General features: G+C 42.2%; 1 protein-coding gene and 1 long non-coding RNA gene across 7 annotated transcripts in view; one reads left to right on the top strand and one right to left on the bottom strand.

Moving 5' to 3' along the window:
- The window catches only part of NFIA (nuclear factor I A), a 558,292-nt gene that overhangs the window by 391,552 nt on the left and 143,474 nt on the right, over positions 1-23,266 (bottom strand). The gene's annotated exons all lie outside the window — the stretch shown is intronic.
- Positions 744-21,903, top strand: LOC144589069 (uncharacterized). Its single transcript, XR_013544956.1, has 2 exons — positions 744-1,561; positions 1,877-21,903. It is a non-coding gene; the product is annotated as an uncharacterized LOC144589069 (long non-coding RNA).

Raw genomic sequence — 23,266 nt, 5'->3', positions numbered from 1 at the left:
ACTCCCACTTGGAAGGGTGCGTGTCTGTGTCTGTTTGTGTGAGCGGGGCAAGCAGCCTGAGGGACTCGGCGGTCAAGTTCTTTCGAAGCGTTTCGAACAGCCACTGCCAAGCTATCTTTCAAAGCAGACGAAAGGACCTCCTACATGGCTGAAGGTTAAGGTTTACAAACACAGTGAAGGGCTGCCAGGCGCTGCCTCCAAGGCAAGCGGTTGAGTGGTACTCGGCTTCTGGCAGGCATTATTTCCGATCCAGAGAAATACGGGCCAAACTTGGAACCAGTGAATTAGGGATTCTCCCATTTCCTACACGCTTCATTCCCACAGGAAGGAGGAGGGGGAGGGAAAGGAATGGCGCGTCGAGATGCGCGCGCGCGAGAGCCCGCGTTTTTCGCGCTCCCACGCGCGCTTTTCCCTCCTCAAGACCCTCCTTCCCCCCCTCAGTAAAGAGGTCTCGCCTCTTGGGTCCTATCCAGCCAAAAGTTAAGCATTCTCCAACGCCTACTGATTCGTAACTGGGACAGATTCAAGTTATGTCCCAGACTTCACCACTGAAACGAATGGGGCTCGGCTCTGGAGCTTGGTCCTCGTGCACGGATTAAAAGTGCGGGGGGAAGGAGAGAAAACCACGCAGAACGTGCCTCCGTCGTAGTTGTGTATCAGTGCGAGTCACTTCTAAATTGGCTAAGGACACAAACGTCAACAGTCCCCGGCTGAGACTATACAGAAAAGTTGAGCAGGATGGTTCCGCCAAAGGACCGCAGTCCTCCTAGCCACGCTGAGGTGAATGAGCCCCACTGAAACCCATGGGTCACAGTTCCGCGACAAGCCTGTAGAAGGGCCGGGGGAGGGTAAGGGACAATTCATATCGCACCCTCGATTTCCCCGAGTTACGTCGAATCGTTGGGATGTCCTCACTAGAACACACACGCATGCAGCAGCAGCCGTGAAAGGACGATCTGACCATCCCCCGAATAAGATCACCCAATCGATCGGTTGCGCAGACCACAAAAGAGAGCAAAGGCGGACTCTTCCCACCCTGGCAGGAGAGACTGAGGCTAAACAGGAGACCAACGCTCTCGTGACAAGGCAGGGAACATTTCAAATATAAAAGTGCAAACACGACCGCCGAGTTAAACGAACTCCAACAAAACTATATCTTCCCCACTGCTAGAGAGGGAAACTCTCCGGATTTTGTGGGAGTTCGTTTTTGTGTGTGTGTGATTTTTTTTGTTGTTGTTACTGTGTTTCCCTTAATAGCCAAGTATTTGGCTACACGAGTCTGACAGTTTCGTAGTGGAGAGTGACAGCCAACTTTAGTGAAGAGGGAGGGATGAATGCAACTTATCTCTTTCCCTTCGCCGTCCTCTCCTTTGGGGTTTTTTTCTCTCTCGAACGTTTACAACTCCCAGGCTGCATTCTGATTGGACGCCGCCGCGGTCCATCACAGACCTTTGCTGCATTGATTAGAGAATGGGTTTGTCAATTACATCCCAAGTCTAGACACTTCCTTTTGTGCTAGGCTGGCTGCCGATTCCAGACGTCTTTTTACACAGCCGAGCACGTACGTTACAAAAAGGCGGGGAGGGGGGGGGGGTTGGAGAGAGAGAGAACCGAGCAAGCGCCTAGGAAGGAGAGGGGGAAATTCTGTCAAGCTCAGCGGTTTTCTCAAATCGCGGGAAAGAGGGAGGGGAGGAAACTATTGCACGCACACGCACACACATACACACGGACCCTCTCTCGCTATAATGCATGCGAAGGCGAACAACGCAGTTAAACGTTATTTTGCAGCTCCTAAAATTACGTTGCCAAGCAAGTCTGCAATACAATAACCATTAAAAAAAACTCGCATCACAGATGATTTTTGTTTTCTTTACAGCACAGAAACAGAAGATAAAAGATACATCACGTAACAATGCAATCGGTATTAAGAGTACGAGAGAAACTTTATGAGGCGGAGGCTATTCACTAGTTGTCCCGTTTTCAATTTTGCTTTTTAAAAAAATCTTTGAAAAGTTGGCTCGTTTGCCCAGAAAACGTATCCTTTTAAATGTAGCTAATTAACGAACCGGATAAGACTGTTTAAAAAAAAAAAAACAAGGATGAGTTAGAAGTCACCACCATTTAGTGATCCACTCGTCTTGTTTCTCGAAAGCGATCCCAGCCCCAGCTGGCTGGATCCTCACATTCTCACCCTTCCCCCCCCCCCCCGTGTGCTTTGGATGGTGTGTCAGACTTTGGAGAAGTTGCAATGGCTTCGACAGACTCCCCGCCCTCGCCCCCTCCTCCTTTTTTTCCCTTTTTCTCCGCCCCGCCCGCCCCCCCCCAGTCCTTGGATTTCCGCAATCGCCGCAATTTGCATAGAGGCACCCCCCTCCCAACACACACACACACAGGGAGGAGGTCCATTCTCACGGAGGCCAGCGCTGGGCCAATGGCAGCCGCCCCAGGAATTCCTCTCCGCGCGCGCTCCGGCCAGGACGACGCTGCCAAGAGACTTAGGCCCCATTCCAAGCGCCGCGGCTGCAGCAGGAAGGAAGCAAGCAAGCAAGCAAGCACAGAGAGCGAGACCGAGAGCGGGGGGGGGGGGGGGGGCGGAATCTCTCTGCGCAGTGCGAGTCCTTTTCTGCGGACGGACATCGCGATGAATGAAAAGAAGAGGTGGAGGGCGGCGGGGGGCGGGGTGGGCTTTAAGTGGGCTGGTGCAGAGTCGCTCCCGCTTTTTCGCTCCGGTATTCTTGGCTCAAGAAAGGGTCTGCAGGCGCAGGCTTACTCGCGAGTAAGACCCCCCTAAGCCTGCAGTCCGCAGGCGGGCGGGCATCCAGGCGTTCCTCTGTCTGAGAGAAGGCTCCCGTAGACAAATCCCCACCCGGGCAGCAGGAGACAGCTGTCCCGGACAGGTCGTCGCCCGCCCTTTGGAAAATAATGGACTTCATTCCCAATAAGCCTATGTTCTGACTGGGATAGAGAAGACAACTAAGGCTTTCATTTATTTTTATTTTTTATTTTTTGCACACGCATTTCAAAGTGAGCCGTTAAAGCCGGTGGGTGTTAATTACCTGTAAACATGCATCACAGGGCACGGAACAGCTTCTTCCCTAAAGCGGTCCTTAACAATCCGTTGCCTCGACCTTGAAAGTAATTTCAGAGTGACTAGCTCTACCTGTTTCGGTGAAACAGTTACTTTTTTTTTTTTTTTTGGACGTAGAGCTTTCAGAATCCTGTGGTCATGATAATCGCTGTAAATTGTAGTAAAAAAAAAAAAACAAAAAAAAATCACTCTCCCGTGAAGTTTTTATTTTATTTTTTCAAACTGCTATTCCTGGCATAAATTCTCCGATGGCCCAGTTTCAGTCCATTTGGATCAGGTGGATGTCCCTCCCCCCCCTTCTAGTGACACTTCTTGTTTTGTACTCATGATCTGATCCTCATAGCTGAGGACTCCTGGATAGCTCAGTGGTTTAGGTTTTTGGCTTCAGAGCCAGAGGATTCGGAGTCTGATTCTTCATGGTACTTCCTTGACACTTGCTGATCAATGATCCATAGGGTCTTTTCCATTTCTAAGATGATGGTTATTATAAGGCTTCAGGAGTTCCCCTTGAGCAGAAAAATGCATTTATAGGTGTGTGTGTGTGGTTTGTTTTAAATGCATGGTACAGTACTTAATTTCATTAGCAAGAGGAATTTCTGAGACAAAACTGGGCAGTTCCAATTTATTTGGCCAATTCTTTCCCTGGGTCAGTAAGAGGCTACAGTCCAAATGAGACTTTTAAAAAATCCACAAGTGGATGATATATTTATCAGCATCCACTATAAATTCACACCATGTGAAAGCTTTTGAGTGTTTCACAGCTCTTCATCAGGCTAGGTGGTAGAACACAAAGGGCTAGGGGGAGGGTGCCCTTTGGAAGATTTGATGAGATGTTTTAAGTCATTGAGTTCCCTTTAAATTCATTTCCAGGGATGTTGGCAAGTTTTTGGGTCCAAGTCCCCAGTCCAAGTCTTTGGTCCAAAGTCCTGAGTTGCAATCCCCAAGTCTAAGCCTCTGTTAAAAACAAGCTTTTATCCACAGAGAAAAAGGAGGGAGAGGGTAGGTTCTGGGTTGTGTGTTGAGTCCAAGTCATTAAACAACAACAATTACAAAAACCCCAGGTTGAGTTACTTAAGTCCAACTTAAGTCCAATTTGACAGTGAGTTCCGACTCAACTCCCCATCTCTGTTCCTTTCCAAAATGAAACAAAAGCAAAGCAACTGCTTAATGAGCTGGAAATTCATCCAGATGTTTTTTATCTTAAAAATTGTATCTAAAAGCTCAATTTGCAGAGAAGTCCAAGATTGTCTCCTTTTATCTATGCACCTTGCTTATTCATCTTCTGGCTTTTTAAATACCACCACCACCACCACTATCATCATCATAGTGTGCTGTCAACAAGACACAACAATCTGTTAAAACCCCCCCGCTCAGACAGCCAATAACCAAGGGAACACTTGCCTGAAAAGAAAAGTCTTTATCCGCTTACGGAAGGACAACAAAGATGGGGCCAGCCTGTCGTTCTGTGGGAGGGAGTTCCAAAGTCTGGGAGCAGCAACAGAAAAGGCCCTCTCTCATGTCCCCACAAAGCACACCTATGAAAGTGATGGGAGTGAGAGAAAGGCGTCTCCTGATGTTCTTAACACCCAAGCAGGTTCATAATTCATGTTGAATTGTTCCACGAGACAAATTGGCACTCAGTGGAGCTGCTTTCCCTTTCTCTCTCAAATATTTAAATATTTTTCCTTTTTCTTTGCACCTTTCTCCTTGAGAGGGACCCAAGGTGGCCCTTAAGAAGGACCCCTTAATTGGTGCCTCTCAGATGTCAATCATATAAATGACAGCTGCCAGAATCATGTTTGAAATGTCATGTTTGAAATTTTAGAGAGTGTTCAAAGGGGCCAAAGCACAGCATTTATAGTACAGTGGAGTTCCCCTTCCCCAATGCTCACTCAAAGTGTTTATTTAATTTTATTTAAAATATGTTAACCTCATCTTCCTCCTTAAAAAGGACCCCAGGTGGCTTACATCATTAAAAGGCAATATTGAAAGCTACAAAACAGTAGGTATACAAATACTTAAAAAGATCAAAGAGATGCTACACTAAAAGATAGTAAACAAAAACAACACTAAAACACATGCAAAGCAATAAGGCACAACCATCCTTGTAAAAAGGACTGTCTGCTTGCGTAAGGACAGCAAAGATGGGGCCAGCTGGGCCTCCTGTGGGAGGGAGTTCTTCTGTTTTCGTTGACTACAAAATTTGTGATTTCTGTCTTCATTTTGCCCCCTTCCCCATTTCTCATATGGCAAAAACTAAGATGCTTAAGCAACATAGGATGCAGCTGTTTGCAGCTCTCCCTTTGTAGGGCAAGGTATATTCATAATTTTGGTCCTACAAAACTAGGCATATAGTTTTTAAATCCTATAAATATGTTAGGTAGTGTAATTTTGTATACTAACTAATGAGTGAAACATGATGACTTGCTGAAAGACTAAACTAAGGATATGTTTGATATGAAAATAAGTATTCATATACTTCCACTTTCTTCAATTTATAAAACCTGAGCAAAAAACAGGTTTTTTTTATGATTTCAAAATTTTCAGAAATTTTACATCTGTATCCCTAGTACAGTGGGGTCTTGACTTGAGAACTTAATCCGTATTGGAAGGCGGTTCTCAAGTCAAAAAGTCTGTAAGTCAAGTCTCCATTGACCTACAGTGCATTGAAAACCGATTAATCCCGTAACAGGCCGTTTTTGTTCCATTTTGGTTTTTTTCTGGTCTGTAAGTCAAATCTCAGTCTGCAAGTCAAACCTAAATTTTGTGGCCAGAGAAGTCTGTAACTCAAAAAGTCTGTAAGTCAAGCCGTCTGTAAGTCAAGGGTCCACTGTATAGATACACAGTTTCATGAGAAGAGTTGGGAAATTTACTCTAATGTCTATATAATAATTTTCATTTAATTCCATGTTTCAGTTAGATCAGAAGTAAAATTCCTTCAGACACAGCTGGGGTTAAACGCTCATTATTCGGAACAAGCAGAGAAACTGAATAGTGTTACATATAAACAATATCTAAAGAATCACTGTTGATTTTTTCACCTCTGTGGGGACCTCTTAAAATATCTATTATTAAAATATTGTGTTGTGGGCAGATTTTGTGTGTGTGTGTGTGTGAGAGAGAGAGTGTAAGTGTGAGTGTGTGTGTGATATCACAGTCCTAAAGATATCTATGTGAAATATTTATCTTATATATGAAAAATGCCTTCATACTAAGTTTTCTTCCTATTCAAAAGGAAAAAAAAAAGAATTGCAGACTCAGCAGAGGCTTAAGTTCTCTAGAAGTATAAAAGAAACATATTCTGAAAAAAAACATACCTTGATGTGTGAGCATGTTCATTGACCACAGAATGGTTGTTGACTGTTTTGGGGAAGGGGCCAAGTAGACCATGGGAGGAGAATAATTGAAATAAAATATTCTGGAAGAGGTCACAGCTGCCCTGCCAGAAAACATTTTGTTGCAGGCCCTATCAGGGCTTGCTGTCAGTCAAATCCTTTTGCAAGAATTAATGTCAAACTGGTAAGAATGTGCTAGTTTAAATGTAAACGCCATAACAATATATTATGGCACTCAGTGTGGTGTAGTGACAGACAGGAGTCCTAAGTTTGAATACCTGCTTAGGCATGAAAACACACGAGGGTGGATAGAACAAGCAAAATCACTCCTTAGATATCTCAGATACTTGGAAAGCCCTATTAAGGTCTCTATAAGTTGATTCCAACTCAACAGCACACCACACACACACAAGAATGTACTAGTTTAAATTTCATTTATTTCACCTAGAGATATTAAGCAATGCTTTATCTCCAGGGAATGATTCTTGATTTGGCATAGTTAGGGCTTCTTGGTGAAAAGAGGGTTGGACTTGGAATTGTACAGCTGAATTCCATACATGTTTACTCATATGTTAAGTTCCACTGTTTTAAACGGGATTGGCTGAGAAATATTCATAGAATTCCACCTTAGGATTTTTGACAGATACAGGAACTTGTGTCAATCACATATATTAGTGAATCGCTTTATGCAGACCAGAATCCAAAGAAGGGGAAACAATTCTACGTGCAGCGACAGCTTTCCAGGTTGGTATTGTTTCAGGGGTTCCCACAGCTGAAAAGACAATTCACCCTTCATTTTTAAAACAGCCATGCAGTTCTTTTCCGTCCACGTCAGTGAATTGGTGATCAACCAACAAAAATATGCAGCTCTTTTCTAGAGGAAGGCTTGTTATGAGAGGATTCAAAAGCAACCAATGCGATGCTGATTTTTAAAGAAAACGGCATGAGAGGGCAGAATTCAGGCATTTATGGTGCAGGTAGCACAATGCCTTCTGTAGATAAACGAGAGAAGCATTAACAATAGATTCTGAGCGATTTGAAAAGCAAGGCTGAGAAATAATCAGCAAGTCTTCCACAAAGGGAAGCTCAGTCTCATCATCTCTTAGGAGACTCAGTGTGGACAAACAGCATCCAGTTAGCATGTGTGGATTTCCAAAGATTGCACCCTGAAGGATCTTGGGTTAACTGAATCATAAAATCAGAAAGTCCTTGTAGGTCATTTGCTCCTACACACGTGGAGGCACATGCTTGGCTTGGTATTTGCTAATTTATGAAGTGATTTGAATTCAATATACGATGGCACCCAATTCGGTCTCTCATTTTCATAGGATATAGTGGAGTATAGAAGTTCTGAATTGTTGCCTGAATTGACTGAAGCATACTAAATGAGCAAATAGAGAATCAAGCATCTCCCTCCCCAGATGTGTAGAGACACATGGCACATGAGGACTCTCTGATTATGTTGTTGTTGAACAAATGGAGGCGGGGGCTCAACAAGATAGAGAACCTGTTGGCCAGTGCCTTGGTTTTGGGGCACAACATTTTCTGTATGCGTAGCATTCCTTCTGAAAGGGCAAGTACACAACGCAGCTCCTCAAAAGCCAAATGCTGATGTTAATCAGAAGTCCTTTTGCCCAGCTTTGTCTACTGTGCCAAGCATGCTCATTCTTGGAGAAGAGGAGATGACCACTGAATGCATATTTGTAAGTGCATATTTTTCTCATAAAAATGCAGCCAGTCATAGTAGCATAAGCAGTGGTTTGTGATTAGCACTTGCCTTATATTCATTCATAACCTTGTTCTACCTAGGCCAATATTGTTGATTCTGACTGACAGCAGCCTTCCTGGGGGTTAGGCAGGATACTCTCCTGACCTTGTGAGTATATCCCTTGTGTTTCCAGATGGTCTTCCACCCAACGACCAATCCTACTTAACTTCTAAAATCAGACAACTTCAGATACATGGCGCCTTAGGGCTGGCATAGTTGTATGGTCTACAACCCAGTAGTGCAGTTCGGGGTATGACTTAAAGTGAAAACCTAGGGTACCCTGAACTCTTAAAGTCTGGAAAGGCCCTTTCATGTTACCAGTGAAGACATTCCCATTTCAGTCTGAGTTGTGACAGGATTGACCTCAAGCTAGATACAATTCATGCTCTGGAATGCTCACTGTAACAGGTGACTGGAGATGTCTCCCAACTAAAGGTACACATTTGGAAAGTGTTCCTAGAGAAATGTGTGCATTTTATGTGTGCACAAAACACTGCTATAATCTGCTTTAGTCTATGGGGAAGATGTGTTCAACTCAAGTATATAATTTTAAAAATGTGCACAAAATGTCCTCATATAGAGGGGGATGCAAAAAGAGGAGATGAATTTCACCTTAGAACGGGGAGGAGCAAAAAACAAGGCATGTTTCAAACAGGGTTTGAGAAAACAAAGAAATTAATAGCTGCAGACTTTAAGAGAAGACCATATCCCTATAAATGTATGAGTCACACAGGTGAGCCATGGCAATAAGAAGAGCCCCAGTGACAACTCCTGTGTGTACTTGGGAAGTCTACAGTGGCTAGAAACGTGTTGCAATTTGGAGTTTAAATGGAGAATCATGTAGGAAAATTAAGTATTTTCTGGGCTGTCCATTGTATGCCCAACTGTCCTCTTCTTGCTCACTTGATAATGCTCTGCTTGCACAACGCCCAGCCAGGGAACAGCAACAGTTGCGTGCACAGTTGCCTTTATGTGTCTGATTTTGCACAAACTGGATGCTGCCATGTATATGTTGTAATCTTACTAGATTTCACTAATTGGAAAAAAACCACATTCATTTCCTGTGTGCACCATAAATGTGCTGCAAATACAACACTGATTTCATGATTTGCTGGTATCTCCATATTTGCACCTTCTGATGTTATTTTGTAGATATTTGTTTTCATTTAAAAGAAATGTCTTTAGCGATCATGTACTCAGTTGCTATTCCATTCAGGCTATGGAAGGACTCAAGTACCTGTAGCTCTTAGGCTGAAAATAAATGTGAAGGATATTAATGTCTCCATTGCTCTGACTCTGCCCTTTCATGGGCATTTTTCTGTATAAAAAAGAAAAGGTCTTTACCACTTTGTGTATTAAATGTAAATATTCCCTGAAGGGTTTTTTTTTCCTAAATTAAATTCCTCCTAGGTTTGGAGGTTCATGCCAGTTTGTAAGTGCAGAATCACAGGTGCCACACATTCCCTTCTTCCACCTCCCCGGCTGGATCCCTGTACTTACCAGCTGGTGTGCACTCCTCTCCTCCCATTCTTTGGCTGTTCACCAAGTACGCAGCAGGAGCACTGGCTTCCCTGCCCCACTTCCATAGCTGATCACCCACTCAGACAAGGAAACGGGACAGGCAAATCCACACTCCTGCCAGGGACTGGCTGAAGAGAAGAAGAGAGGAAGGAGAGGAGCATGTTCCAGTTGGTGAGTGGGGCATCGGTCGGGGAGGCGGCAGAAGGGAATGCACGGCACCTGTGGTGCAGCACTTACAAAATGGCATGAACCTCCAAACTGAGGTTCATGCCCATCTCTAATCCCTACCACTCTGAAACTGAAGTCTTGAAGCATCGCATTGCTTCCTTTTAGTCTAGTATATGTTTTTGTATTGTTGTGCATAAATTTCCAGATAATTGAAGGCAATACAGTATTGTAGAGATCCTATTGCCTACTGCAGGGGTCCCCAACCTTGGGCCTCCAGATGTTCTTGGACGTCAACTCCCAGAAATCCTAGCCAGCAGAGAAGGCTTCTGGGAGTTGTAGTCCAAGAACATCTGGAGGCCCAAGGTTGGGGACCACTGGCCTACTGTATACCCAATTCTTTTTTTTAATCCAGATATGGTTTCTAGAGTATAGTGTTTGTAGTGCTTTCAAACTTGGTCCGATATTGACACGTTTTAGTGTAACACTCAGCCGAAACTGAAGAAATCCAAAATCAGTATAGTATTGTTCACGGTGTGATATGGTGAACATTCTTAAAAGTAATGCTATTGTTGTTGTCACTACTAATATTAATATCAATATAATTAATATAAATATAAATGAAAGTGCTTGTCTGTGTTTGATAAATCTAACAAAGTATGATAAATAATCACTGAAAATATTTGTTACATGTAAAAACAGTTTTCAAGAGGAAAAAGTGGCAAATTCAGAACAGAAGGATTTTGTGGAGCTTACTGTCACAAAAGCATAATGACTAGCTTTGGATGTGATGCCGAATCTCTCTTAGCATTGGGTGGCATATATATTCAGCATGGAGAGGATTAAAAGCAAATCTTGAATATGGCCAGGGCCCAAAACATTCACAGCCTTTATTATCGACAACGCCATTGTAAATTCAATCTGCCACTCTTTGGGGAGCCAATAGAAAGTGTGCAAAGCTGGACTAATATGGCTGCTACCTCTCAAGCTAATAAGCAGTCATGCTGCTGAGTTCTGTACAGATTTCAGACAATGGAGAAGCACTACCTTGTCTCCATGCCGAAAAGAATGGAAAAATAAAAGTATTGTGGCGTAATGGCATGGGCTGCTGTGGCAAAGGGCCTTTTGGGTAAAATAAGAACAATTATAGCCGATGCATGTGGTACAGTGGAGAAAAAGAACTCGGTTACATCATACTTTTATATGTGATTTTTTAAAATTGAGGTGGGGAGCCTTGATTGGACAAACAGTTATATACCCTGGCCAAATCTAAATCCAAAAATTAAATGGTTTTAGGGCATAAAGGTCACTATTTCAAAATAAGCTTCCTCAATATAGTAGAAGACAAAAAGAAACAAGGGTTGTTTCAGTCTCTCTCTCCTATAAGCCCACTCATGTTCTACTAAGGACAGTAATCAGTGAGTTTCTTTCACCTCTTTCCTCTCATTTACTGATAGAGTTTATTATATGCTTATTTTCCTTTTTTTGTTGCCTGTGCTTTTTCTAGAACTTGGGCATACAATTCACTATTTTTTTAAAGGGCACTCACTCCATAACAACCATGCCCTCCTATTTGAACAAAATATTTATTTCCAAAATGTACATGTTAATTTATCATATTTGAATTCAACTCTTAATCAAGAGCTCAGGAAAGTTATGGGACAATTTTAGTTTTTTAATCCTTAGACCTACCCTATGAGGTCCTTGCTGAGCAATAATAACTAGTGCTAAATCACATAATGAGTACAGTATAATGCTATGCAAGTATTTGAAACCAATACTGCCTGCTTCCAGTCTACCTGTCTCTTGTATCTCAGTGACATATCCAGTAACCTGGCAATATACACAGACAATAAACTGTAGCCAGAATCCTATTGGTTATTTATGCCGGTGTAAGTGCTGTGATATAAACTGCAGGAGCAAATTGACATTGGTTAATGAGTCACCACTTGTATTCTTTAGCACGTGCCAAGTTTAGGTGGATAAAAATCAAGGATTTTTTAAAAAATCTAATTGATTTAAACCACAATTTAAATAAAAATAATATTTTTTAAAATGGAAATTGTCAAAAAAATCCTTTAAAAACTGTGATTTAACTCATAGCCAACCATCTTCCAACATCTCTGAAAATGTAGCTTGTGGGAACCCCAGCTGTATCTGCATCTAGTTACTACTCCTTGCTCCCCCCCTCCTCCAATATCTGCTGACTTAGCAACTGTCTTACTTGGCCTAATAAAAGGGGTGGTCTGATTATCTTTTTGTATGTGGATGCTGCTCTGTGGTCATGTTACTTGCACTGTTAAAGGAGCTGATATATGCACACATGATATTTATGGCTTGAGCCCTATATACCTAAGAGATGAACTCTTTGTCTCTTCCCCGTCATATTGTCAGACCATGATGAGATAGAACTGAAGGTGCTCCTTGAATTACATCGTCTACATGTCAGGTTCTTATGACAATAGCAGCCAGAATCCTGTTTGTATAAATTGCACTGCACAACTCTGGTGACATCATTAGCTGGGACTGCCACTGGTAGAAATTTTCCAGCTTTAAATCATTCCCTATTCTATTCTATGGCTTCCAAAAGCTTCATACAATGAAGGAATCCTTATGGATCACTGGAACCTGGGGGTGGGGGGTGAGAAAGCTTTTAATCCCCCAAAAATGATGACAGCTGATAACATCACTGGAGGTGCAATGCATAACTTGTGACAACAAGATTTCTGACAGTATGCATAAAAGAACAAAAAGAACATCCACATACCAGTTCCATCTCTCTGGAGACACCTTTGGTCTCTGAATGATGATGTGAAATACTTAGAGCACTTCTCTCACTTCCATTGCTTGTCCAATCCAAGGGTGTGATCAGATGGACATTTAGCCTGCTGTTTGATCTGCTGTTGGGTTGGGTTGGTTTGGTCCCTTTTTTGGTCATCACACAATGTATTCACTGGTGTGAACAATCCCATCCCCAAAGTTTCCCTATCCACATTTTTCTGGGTCCCTTGTCAAGATCATCTTTTTTTCCTTTTTTTCTTTTTTGGTGCAGGGAGGATCACTCTGTTTTGGGTTGTTTCCAACACGTGCAATCTATCTTGGGACTTTCAAGTGCCTGACAATGGTAGATTTAGCTGTAAGTAGGTTCTCAACTTGATCTTTATGACAAACCAGAAAGAAAAGGGGGGAAATCCTCCTTGTTTCCATCTCCTGTCTCCTCCCATTTCTGGGAGGGAGTTTTCATTTTTATTTTTAATGAGTATTGTGGTACATCTGCACTGCCCTAATAGAGTGTAAACATGTTTTTAATCCACTCCCTCTGCCCCTCCACAATGTAGAGGGTGTTTAATTTGCCAAGATCCTAAAGAGGCTATATTCTTAAGCTACTTCATGATATAAAAAATTGATAGTGGAAGGAGCTGAATCAAATAAGGTTGCTTGACATGTGCATGCCCTTTGGATGTGAGGATCATACCAAATGGCACACCAGACCTCTACACAACTTCTAGCGATCCTATTTAGCCCATGCCAGCCTGTGCCAGCGAGCCCATGCAGACAAACCCCAAGTTACATCTTCCCAAACCTTTATTAAATGAGACTGCAAACCAAACTATAGTTTTTCCTCTAAGGTAGCATTTTAAAATTAGAATCATTCTTGAAAACAACATGAAGTACAGCTTCAAAGAAAAATAACAACAGGAGTACAATTAAAAATTTAACAGAACTGTAACATATGGTACAAATAATCATTTTTCATTAACCTGTACTGTTATTGGATAAGACTGAAACCATCTTTCTTTGGAAAGAAATTTTAAAATAACATTTGATAGGTTGGATCTCTTAGTCATGCTTGTGCCAGACCCATTGAAATCAATGGAGCTAAACTTAGTAATGCCAAAATGAAGTCTTATTTACAAGCATGTTCAATCTACTACATCTGGATCCAACCCACTGAACAAAAGATTCTTCACAGTTAGGTTCACAGAAGGGAATCAGCTTAACTCACTTTCACAAATTGTTGCTAATTAATGAATCACCAAATGAATTCTCTATTGCACACTAGTCCAGTGGCTTGGCATGCAACCTTGAATTCAAGCAGGGACTCATAAATTAGTGGCAATTTGCCACCGTGACTTAGGCCATTTCTCTTCCACTGGCATAACTGCACAACAAGATTTGAGCTATTGTGTATTGGTGAATTAACCACCTAGTCAAGGACTATATTAATTCCTGCCATCAAGCATGTAATGTTGTGTTGTCAAGTCAATTCTAATTTATAGTGACCCTCCACAGAGGTTTTTTTTGGTTCTAGAGTACTCAGAAGTGGTTTACCATTCCTTTCTTCTGTAAGTGCAGCTTGCTCAAAGTTATACAGGCCGCCTTTTCTCTAAAGGCATAGTGGAGAATCGGACACCCAATCCTTTGGTTCTTCAATCAAGTGCTCAAACCAACTGAGCTATCCTACCATGACAACAATTGCAGTATATTATATTATTTATCTGCACTTAGAAATTTGTTTCATATTTTAGAACTATGAATAAGTCTTGCCTTCCAAACCAATAATTTCATATTGTGTCACATTATAAATAATTAGCACTAAAAGCTAATTATTATTATACTAAGAGCATTTATCAATTATTATTACAAATAATCAATGGAACCTTTCAGTGCATTTAAAAATGTGGGTATTTAATCAGGACTGTCCCTGTTAAAAGGAGATCAATGCTGATAGCATACTGTAGTTATAAATCTCTTGACTTCAGCAGGGAGTTGATTATTGTCCAGAAAGGATTTGTCTGCATTCTTTCACCATGCAGAATTATATTATCAAGAAATAACTGTCTAAAAGTTGTGGAATTTACAGTAAATGTTTGCATTTATCCACTAATTAGTGAAAAGCAACTTGGAACCCTAATTAGTTGACATGCGTATTTTAAAAATGCTGACAACATGAGACTATCCCTATATGTATGCATGCACTTAACTGCTACAAGCAAACAGGAAAACTTTAGTTGAAAACGTACATGAGAGACATAGCATCATTTATTACCAAAGTTTGCAAAAGTACTATATACAGTAATTTTTTACTTTGGTTGTTGAGTAATTTATGTCACTATTTTGCTACAATGTAAAACAAATGAATTAAATAGTTTTGTCTTCCTTTTGTTTTCACTTGCCACTTCATTTTGTATCAAAGCTGGAATTAAATAAAGGAGTGAAAATATACTTTGTAGCAAGATAACTGAATTGAGCAAAACAGCATCACACCCAATATAAAAGCTGAGAAATATCCAGGAAGTTATTTTATTAATTATGACATTCTTGATTAAGGACAAAGCAATGACAAATACAGAATGTTCATCTTTCATTGCCTTGTCATTACTACTTTACTTTTTTAAAGAGAAAAGCCAGACTTGTAATGCAATCCTATTCTTAGTCCCATAGAGATGAGTTTTAAAAAAATTGGTTAAAAAGTAGAGTACATAACTAAAAAGTGACAACCTGTTTTCATAATGGGTAATTATTTTCTATTCATAACTTTAGTCTTGTTAAAAACATATACTGTGTAATGCAAGTCCTATAATGTCATGGACGTTCTTTCTTTTCTGACCACAGTAAGAGTATACAGTACTCAGGAAGCAACAGGGGCATAATAGTTTCAGCAGTTGTTCCATTATAACTCACTGTCTATCTTGTGTCTGTCACAAATCAATTATTTTAAAATTGAAACCTGTATGAATTTTTTATTTCTTAGAATATTATGCAACATACAACATGAAAAAAGTGCAGAAGGACAACTGGTGAAACAAAAATAATTTAAGAAAAAATCAGACATTGGGCAAACTATGACTATTCATGGCCATTCCCCCTCCCCAAGATATAGGACATTGATTCCTAGACAAGAATTTAAATATAATCCTCTGGTCAGATTTAAATTTATAGGAAACACAAAAAACAGAGACTATGAAGTTTTAAAGTATCATCATTTAAAAATTAACAGTCATGATTCCAATCAAATTTACTTGGTGAGTAAGTTCTAATAACATGCATATTAATACATTTAGACTAGAAGTACTGTAAAAACACGTACAAATGGTGTATGTTACATGTAGATTTCTTAACTACCTGCTTGAAAACACTGAAGAAACTGAGGCAGATGGATATTAGACTCTTAAACATTTTTAGTACTATAATCTACTGAGGAAGAAATATTTCTGATTTTCGTGTGGCCTAGTTTTACAAAAATTGTAAACAAGATTTAAAAAAATCTGATTTTTGCACAGATATCTGCCCTGGAAAATATTTTTGAAGTTTTTAAATATATACATTTTAAACATAAACACAGCATTTTCTTATACTATCCTTTTGAAATTTTACTGTATTTTCTAATTGGTATCAATCACTGTTAGAGTGTCATTATGTAAGCACAATAGCGGGATATAAGTTTTTCTATAAATTTGCAAATAAAATGCATGACTCCTACAGTGTTTTAGTTAGTGGTCATTAAAAAGTCTGCATAAATTATGACTAGAGCTTTAATCTTGTGAACACTTTTTTGGGGAGTAAATTCCATCAAAAACAATGGGGCTCAAATCCGCTTAAATGACATGTAAATGCATGTTAACTTGTAAGTCTGTCATCTTTTTCTCAGTTGGTACTCTTCTATACACCTGTGCAAAAGTTAATCCCATTAAATTTCACAGAACCTGTTTCTAGAGCAACATTACTTTAAACATCTGCATTACTTTGATCAGGCTGCATATTACTCTGAACCACTGTATTTAAATGACAGGCACAATTTTGTCTTGGCCTACCGATGGAACTCTGATGTTATGCACAGACTCCTAGCACTACAAAAAAGCAGGCCCACCATATTCTAAATTCCATGTATGTATGTATGTATGTATGTATGTATGTATGTATGTATGTATGTATGTATGTATGTATGTATGTATGTATGTATGTATGTATGTATGTATGTATGTATGTATGTATTGTTACAACAAAGACAGAAGCCTGGAACAATGTGGGGGGGGGCACACAAATGTTAGATGACACTCTCTGGATCCCCTATAAACATCTATAAATGGAATAATACAAGCCTCATCTAGATAGAAGCACCCTCTGATACAGTATTTAGTATGAGGGGGGGGAGGCAATAGTAAAACTATCCTTAGTAATAAATTGTCTGATGTCTGTTTACAGAGATAAATACTATTTTTCATGTACACAAATCCACAGTCTTAAAGTTCGCTTTAAACGGGGACTGTTAGCAGAAGTGTTACTTAATTATAATTTCATTTCGCTATAATTTTTTAAAAAAACAGAAACGTAACCTAAGAGCAATACAAGTCATAAGGACCCTTGATGGAACCCTTTAAGCCACTGCAGGCGCCTGCCGGTTCCAACGAAGCAGCCTTGCATCACCGAGACAAGGCAATGACGTCATAGCCGTGGTCGTCCTTGGGGCTTAACTGCTGATGCAGCGAGTCTTGGCAAAAGGAAAGGCCGATCACGCAGGAGGGACCCACTCGCTTCCCGTGGCGCGTGTTGATCGCATTTGACCTCCTGACGTACAAGGACACCCCGAGAGGGCTGTTCAGTCAGTCATTCCTAATGGATGGAACTGACCGTTGAAAACATAAAAACAACTGTACATATCTTGGTTCTAAATTTTTTTTTATTAGGATTGGTGTTATTACGAATGCTAGAAAAGACATTTTTCCAGCTTTTTGGGGCGCGGGGGGGGAGGAGAAGGGAATGTTTGTTTAAGTGGTTGAGGGAGTAAAGACATGCAACAAGTAGAGCGGGTTTGACTTTCCCACCAGCAAAGAAACCTCTCCGTAGGTCCTTTCTCAAGGATTAAGTATACCGCCTCCTTTAATCTGAAACTCAGGAAAGAAGCCCTAAAATGCTGCAACATGTAGATATAGACGGAGCAGGCAGATGCTCCTTCCCAGCTTGTCCTATACTTATACCATACTGTAGTTATATACACTCTCTCTATATAAAAAACCTTATGTGCTTTTTCGGGTCGGGGAATTGGTAGGAAAGCAAGCAAACAAGGGAGGTGGGGGTTCGAATTATCCTTATGCCAGGATGTTATTTAGGGTTAACTGACACCCCAATTAGGTCCCGAGGCTGGCAGGTCTGTGGCGTGCGATCCGCTTAGGCAGAGACCCTGCCACTCTTTCTGGGAATGGGAGGCACGCCTTGTCTTGCTCCCACATCAAAATCTATCTGCCCGAACGGTTGGACCTGGCACTTGAAAACCGCCTCTCTACAGAATTGGGGAATGGATGACTCCTGGCATCGTTTCTTCCCCCCGGCTCTCTCCCTCGAAGGGCCCATGCCTTCGGTCAGGCTAGTGGGTGTCCGTGTCATCAGGTTTTTGACTTCCCATGTAGCAGAGGGATGATGGGGGGTGTGTGTGAAGAGGGAGGTGGAAGTGCTGGGTCAGCATTATCGGCCATAATCTTTGCGCTTCTAACCTCGCATGATCAGCCCCATGAGGGTATTGACCAGACAGCCGAATAGGTCACGGTCTTTTTTTTTTTTTTAATTACTGGATCATGATTTTATTTGATGACCCGGACACTGAATCTGCAGCAAGAACATTTTGGATCGATCGCTTTGTCGCCCTAGACTGTTTAATAATAATAATAATAATAATAATAATAATAATAATAATAATAATAATAATAATAATAATAATAATAATAATAGCACCTAGTTCCAAACGGCCTTCCCTTCCACGGTTGGGGTGTGCGCGCGCGTGTGCCTATAGGATGATTAGGGTACAATTAGCCCCCTCAACCCCGGCTTCCTAAGACTCCCATCGGCACTTCAGATCTCCGGCTATCCTTATGATCCCTTCTTTCCAAAAGGCAGCCATAAATAAAGGGCTCGCCGCCTGTAATTTACACACCACCTCAAAAGGTTTCTGCCTTCCCTACATTTTTCTGGGGTGCCCATGGCCGTGATGGGGGGGGGACTCGGGGAAGAGAGAGAGAGCGAGAAGACAGACACGCAAGGAAAAGACGACAAGCAACAGACACGGACATGAAACACCGATCGTAAAACACAGACACCGAGCTGCAGGTACAAAACCGATATCCGGGCGTCTGGTCCGCAGGCGGAGCCGAAAGCCTGAGAAAGAGAAAACCCGCACAAGGAGGTCGCTCAGAAGAAATCCAGGCTCGCGGGAGGGGAACGGGGGGGGGGCTCTCCCTTCCTGGCCAGCCGGCTCGATCCAGCTCTCCCCCCCTTTTTCCCTCTTGTTTTCCCCCCCTTTTGCCGCAGTCCATCTGATTTTTTAAAAAAAGTTGGGGTGGGGGGGAGAGAGAGAGAGAGGAAGAAACCCACCCGCAGACATTCGGCTGAATAAATGAAGGTTGAAGCACAGCGGCGAAGAGCCAAGGTGATTTATCGCCGCGCAGCCCCGCACGGTCTTCCAATCGCAGCTCCCCGCTCGGTCGCTGGGAGAAGCTCGCCGAGAGACGCTGGGAGGCGGGCAGGCGAGCGAGGGAGCGTGCGCGCAACACACACACACACAGAGAGAGAGAGAGAGAGAGAGAGAGAGGTGGAAGAGCCTAGGCGCCAAAGGCGGGGGGGGGGGGGAGGAGAGAGCGCTGCACCCCCACCCCCGCTCTTCTTCTACTGGGAAAATCATACATACATACATACATACATACATACATACATACATACATACATACATACATACATACATACATACATACATACATACATAATTTCCTAGTACAAGAAAAAGCGGGGGGGGGAGATCCATATATGTATGGATCTGGTTGGCTTAAAAATGGGGAAGGGGCAAAAACGGAGGAAAGGCTCCTTTTCCGTAGTGTGGGAAAACGCGTTACAAAGCGGGGAGGGGGCGAGCGAAGCCAAAGAGTCTCGACGGAGGGAGACAAGGACGTAGGAGGGCGAGCGCTCCCGCGAACGCGGAGCCTCGGCGGGAATCTGGGCGCTCGTCAGCGGAAATCCGGGTTGGTTCCGGCGTCCTCGATCCCCTTATTCACGCACACACCCTCCCGCGCCCTCCCGCACACCCCCGCGCGCGCGCCCGGAAACTCCCGTGGGAAAAAAGGGGCGCGACCCCTGCGGCCTGGAAAAGGGTGACGGCGATGCCTGGGGGGGGGGGCGCAGAAGCATCAGCCCCGGGAGAGGGAGGCGCCGGGAGTCCGCTTCGCCTCGGGCACAGCAGAGCCAGGAGCAGCCCCCGCCCCAAGCAGCAAACAGCGTTTGAGTTTCTGTGTGGACGATGATCTGGAGGCAAACGGAGATGTAGGAAGGCAGGGAGGAGAGGGGGGGGGAGATCATCCGTGGGAATCTTAAAAATGAGGAGCACTCTAAAAAGGACCACTGCATGGACATGGCTGGTAGACATAAACGTATTATCCGAGCCCTGTAGTGATTGTTCATTTTACAGTATTTGTTTTTCAGTTTCTATTTCTGTTATTATTCGTAGTACCAACTCCATCATAAGGAACATCCTCAGCAACATTTATCATCATCATCACCAGTTGTAGTACCATTAGTATTTTTAATAGGCACCATCCAGCCCAAGTAAGGACGTCTGAAGATCTACTGAAGGAGATGTAGGGGAGGGACAAATATACAAGACTTACGAAGGCTTCGTTTTGGCTACATCAAGGCTACCACCACCTCCGTTAGTCCAGCAGCGATTGCACCCAGCTGCAAGTACAGGAAAGATGGTAGAGGACCTTTTGACAGTTCTGCTCTGCCTTGGAAAGAGAATGCTGTGACACCTCCTCCTCTACATCCCCTAGTTTCACCTCTGTACCCCTGTGAGCAAGGGATTTATGAGCGATGCTGGGCAGGCCATTCACAGCAAAAAAGAGGAAAGGATAAGAAAGATACTAAAACACATGCCATTAAAGTCGCATTAATGATGCTTAAAATATTGGACTCAACATCTTCAGAGTTCTCCTAGGTCCCTGAATATCTTGTGAGGTCTGTTCTAAGTTACATTTGTTTCACTGGTATGGTCTTGTAGAGGTTTACAGAAAGCTTCCAATGCCCCAGGTGAACTAGTGCACAGAGTGCTTGAAACACGGCTTGCAATTGGGAAACTGCTTGTGAAGAAGGAATTGTTACTCTGTTTGGAAGAGTAGGTAAGTGTCCAATGAACTGTGATGCTGCATTAATTAGAATTTCATGTCAGCTTTTGCTTGCTGACATCAGCAATAGAAGTTCTGAGAGCACCTAATGCTGTTGTGGTCCATGGAAGTCCATTGTGCCCTTCTGGGTACATGAAGAACGGAGGTACATAGTATAGTGGGGAGCAGTGAACATAGACTAGTGAAATGTTTGTTTAAATCCAGCAAACCGGGCGTCTTTACTCAAGTCATTACCAATCAACTTAATGTTAGTTTTGTAACTGTAACAGATAAATTAGAATAACTCCACTTTAAGGTAGACTTTGCCATGTTCCTTGGGTCAGGGCAAGATACAGATTTGATAGCAAAACAGATAGATAAATAGGCAGACTGATGGACTAGAAGATAGATAAGGCTGGACAGAAGTGTTTGGATATTTCTCTACCTCCAAAGCCCCTGTATGTGGAAAGCTAGCACTTCTGAGGGAGGACAAACTCAAATGGGACGTGTTTATTCTGAATAAATATAGAAAGGACTACGTTGAGTATGGCTGCAATCCATGCGATGTGGACTGAATGAAGATTAATTCAGCTCAGGCAGATTTCTGAGTATGCACACAAAGAATAGGAGATCTCTGGCCTCCCAGATATACCTCCTAGCACCTTTCGACCATTGGACATGTTAGATAAGGTTTATAAGAGTTGTAAGCCATCATGTTGAGGACCATCCCCTGAAATAAATCTTTAGCTGTTTATACATCAGAAGTAGTCAAGAACTGCCAAGCTCCTTTAAGAGCCCACCCTATGGAGGCCAAGCATGACCAAATTCTGTATCTGTTTCACTGTTCCGTGTCAAATAAAATAAAATAAAATACGTAAAATAAAAGTGTCTTCAAGTCAATTCCAATTTATGGTGAGTGGTGACCCTTTTCAGGATTTTCTAGGTAGCGAGTCCTCAGAAGGAGTTTACCATTCCCTTCTTATGGTGCTCTTGGACTATGCAGCTTGCCCAAGGCCACACAGGCTGGCTCTAGTGTGCAGGAGGCCCAGTGGGAAAGTGAACACTTGACAATCAGGTACTTAACTCAGTGAATTATCCAGCCAGAAATTTTGTGTGTTGCTCTTGTAAATGTAAATCTATAAGGATCCAGCCCCTGATTTCAATGTGCTGTCCCTGCAGTATCAGATCCACCCAGAATTGGCTTCGATCACTCTCAGATGAGGTTTGCATTACACTGCGGCATTTCTCTGCCTCATTTGCCAAATGTTGTGGGAGTTTCAAATGACGTGGTTCTCCATTTGTAACCCTCTTTTCTTTTCCTGCATCGTCTTCCTCCTTTTTCCTTACCATGGAAATGCATTAAAGGAGAAAAAGACCAAAGTATTGTAGCTGCACAGTGCCATCTGAGGCACTCTTCATCGGGGAAATTGACTTATATTGTAGCTCAGTTAACTTTGAAGTGCTGGGCTTTTTAAAAAAGGGATAAACAAGGGCCCTATTAGTCTTTAATGTCAATGGGTAAAGCCTTCTGCAGCTAAAAATCTACCACTCTGCATTAAGTACACACAGGTGCATCGTTAGTTTAAATTCTTAGTACTTAATGCTTAAGAATTATGAGAATTAATACAAGTCTGGCTGAGAGAAGTTTAAAAATTCTGCTAACCAGCACCATTGTCCACATTAAATAAATCATCTGGCATTTGTAGTGATGAGCCTATTTATAACTTCTGCCTTTGATTTCTAAATTCAGGAGAGGAAACAAACATTACAGAAAAAAAGGTTTTGTTTGGGCAGTGGAAGGTAGCCAGAAGGTTCTACACAACTTAACTTTTATGCCATGAAAACACTTGTCACTTCCTTTCCAAAGATCCTCCTTTGAGTTTATAGAGTGACATGCCCCCCCCCCCGATAAAACGGACTCATGCTTCTTTTCACTTGAAATCAACTGGAAATATATTTTACCACAAGCTCCAGTGAAATGAATCAGATGTGCAAGAATGCTTAATAACAGTCTAAAAGCCGATAAATAATTTTCAACATCATCACTATCATAATCATTTATATCTCAGCTTTCCTCCCTTGAACTCAAAGCAGGGCAGCCGGCTTTCTTTGTCCCCCACTTTGTCTCCACAACAATCACAGACTGTGATTGGTCCAAGGTCACCAGTGAGCTAAAAGAGGTATTTGAACTCAGGTCTCTTGTGTCTTAGTCCAGAACCCTAACCATAGTGTTGCATATGAACAAACC

The sequence above is a fragment of the Pogona vitticeps genome, chromosome 4 (assembly GCF_051106095.1).
Source record: "Pogona vitticeps strain Pit_001003342236 chromosome 4, PviZW2.1, whole genome shotgun sequence".
Taxonomy (NCBI): domain Eukaryota; kingdom Metazoa; phylum Chordata; class Lepidosauria; order Squamata; family Agamidae; genus Pogona; species Pogona vitticeps.
Note: the sequence above shows the minus strand (reverse complement) of the source record. Positions and strands in the feature narration are given on the sequence as shown.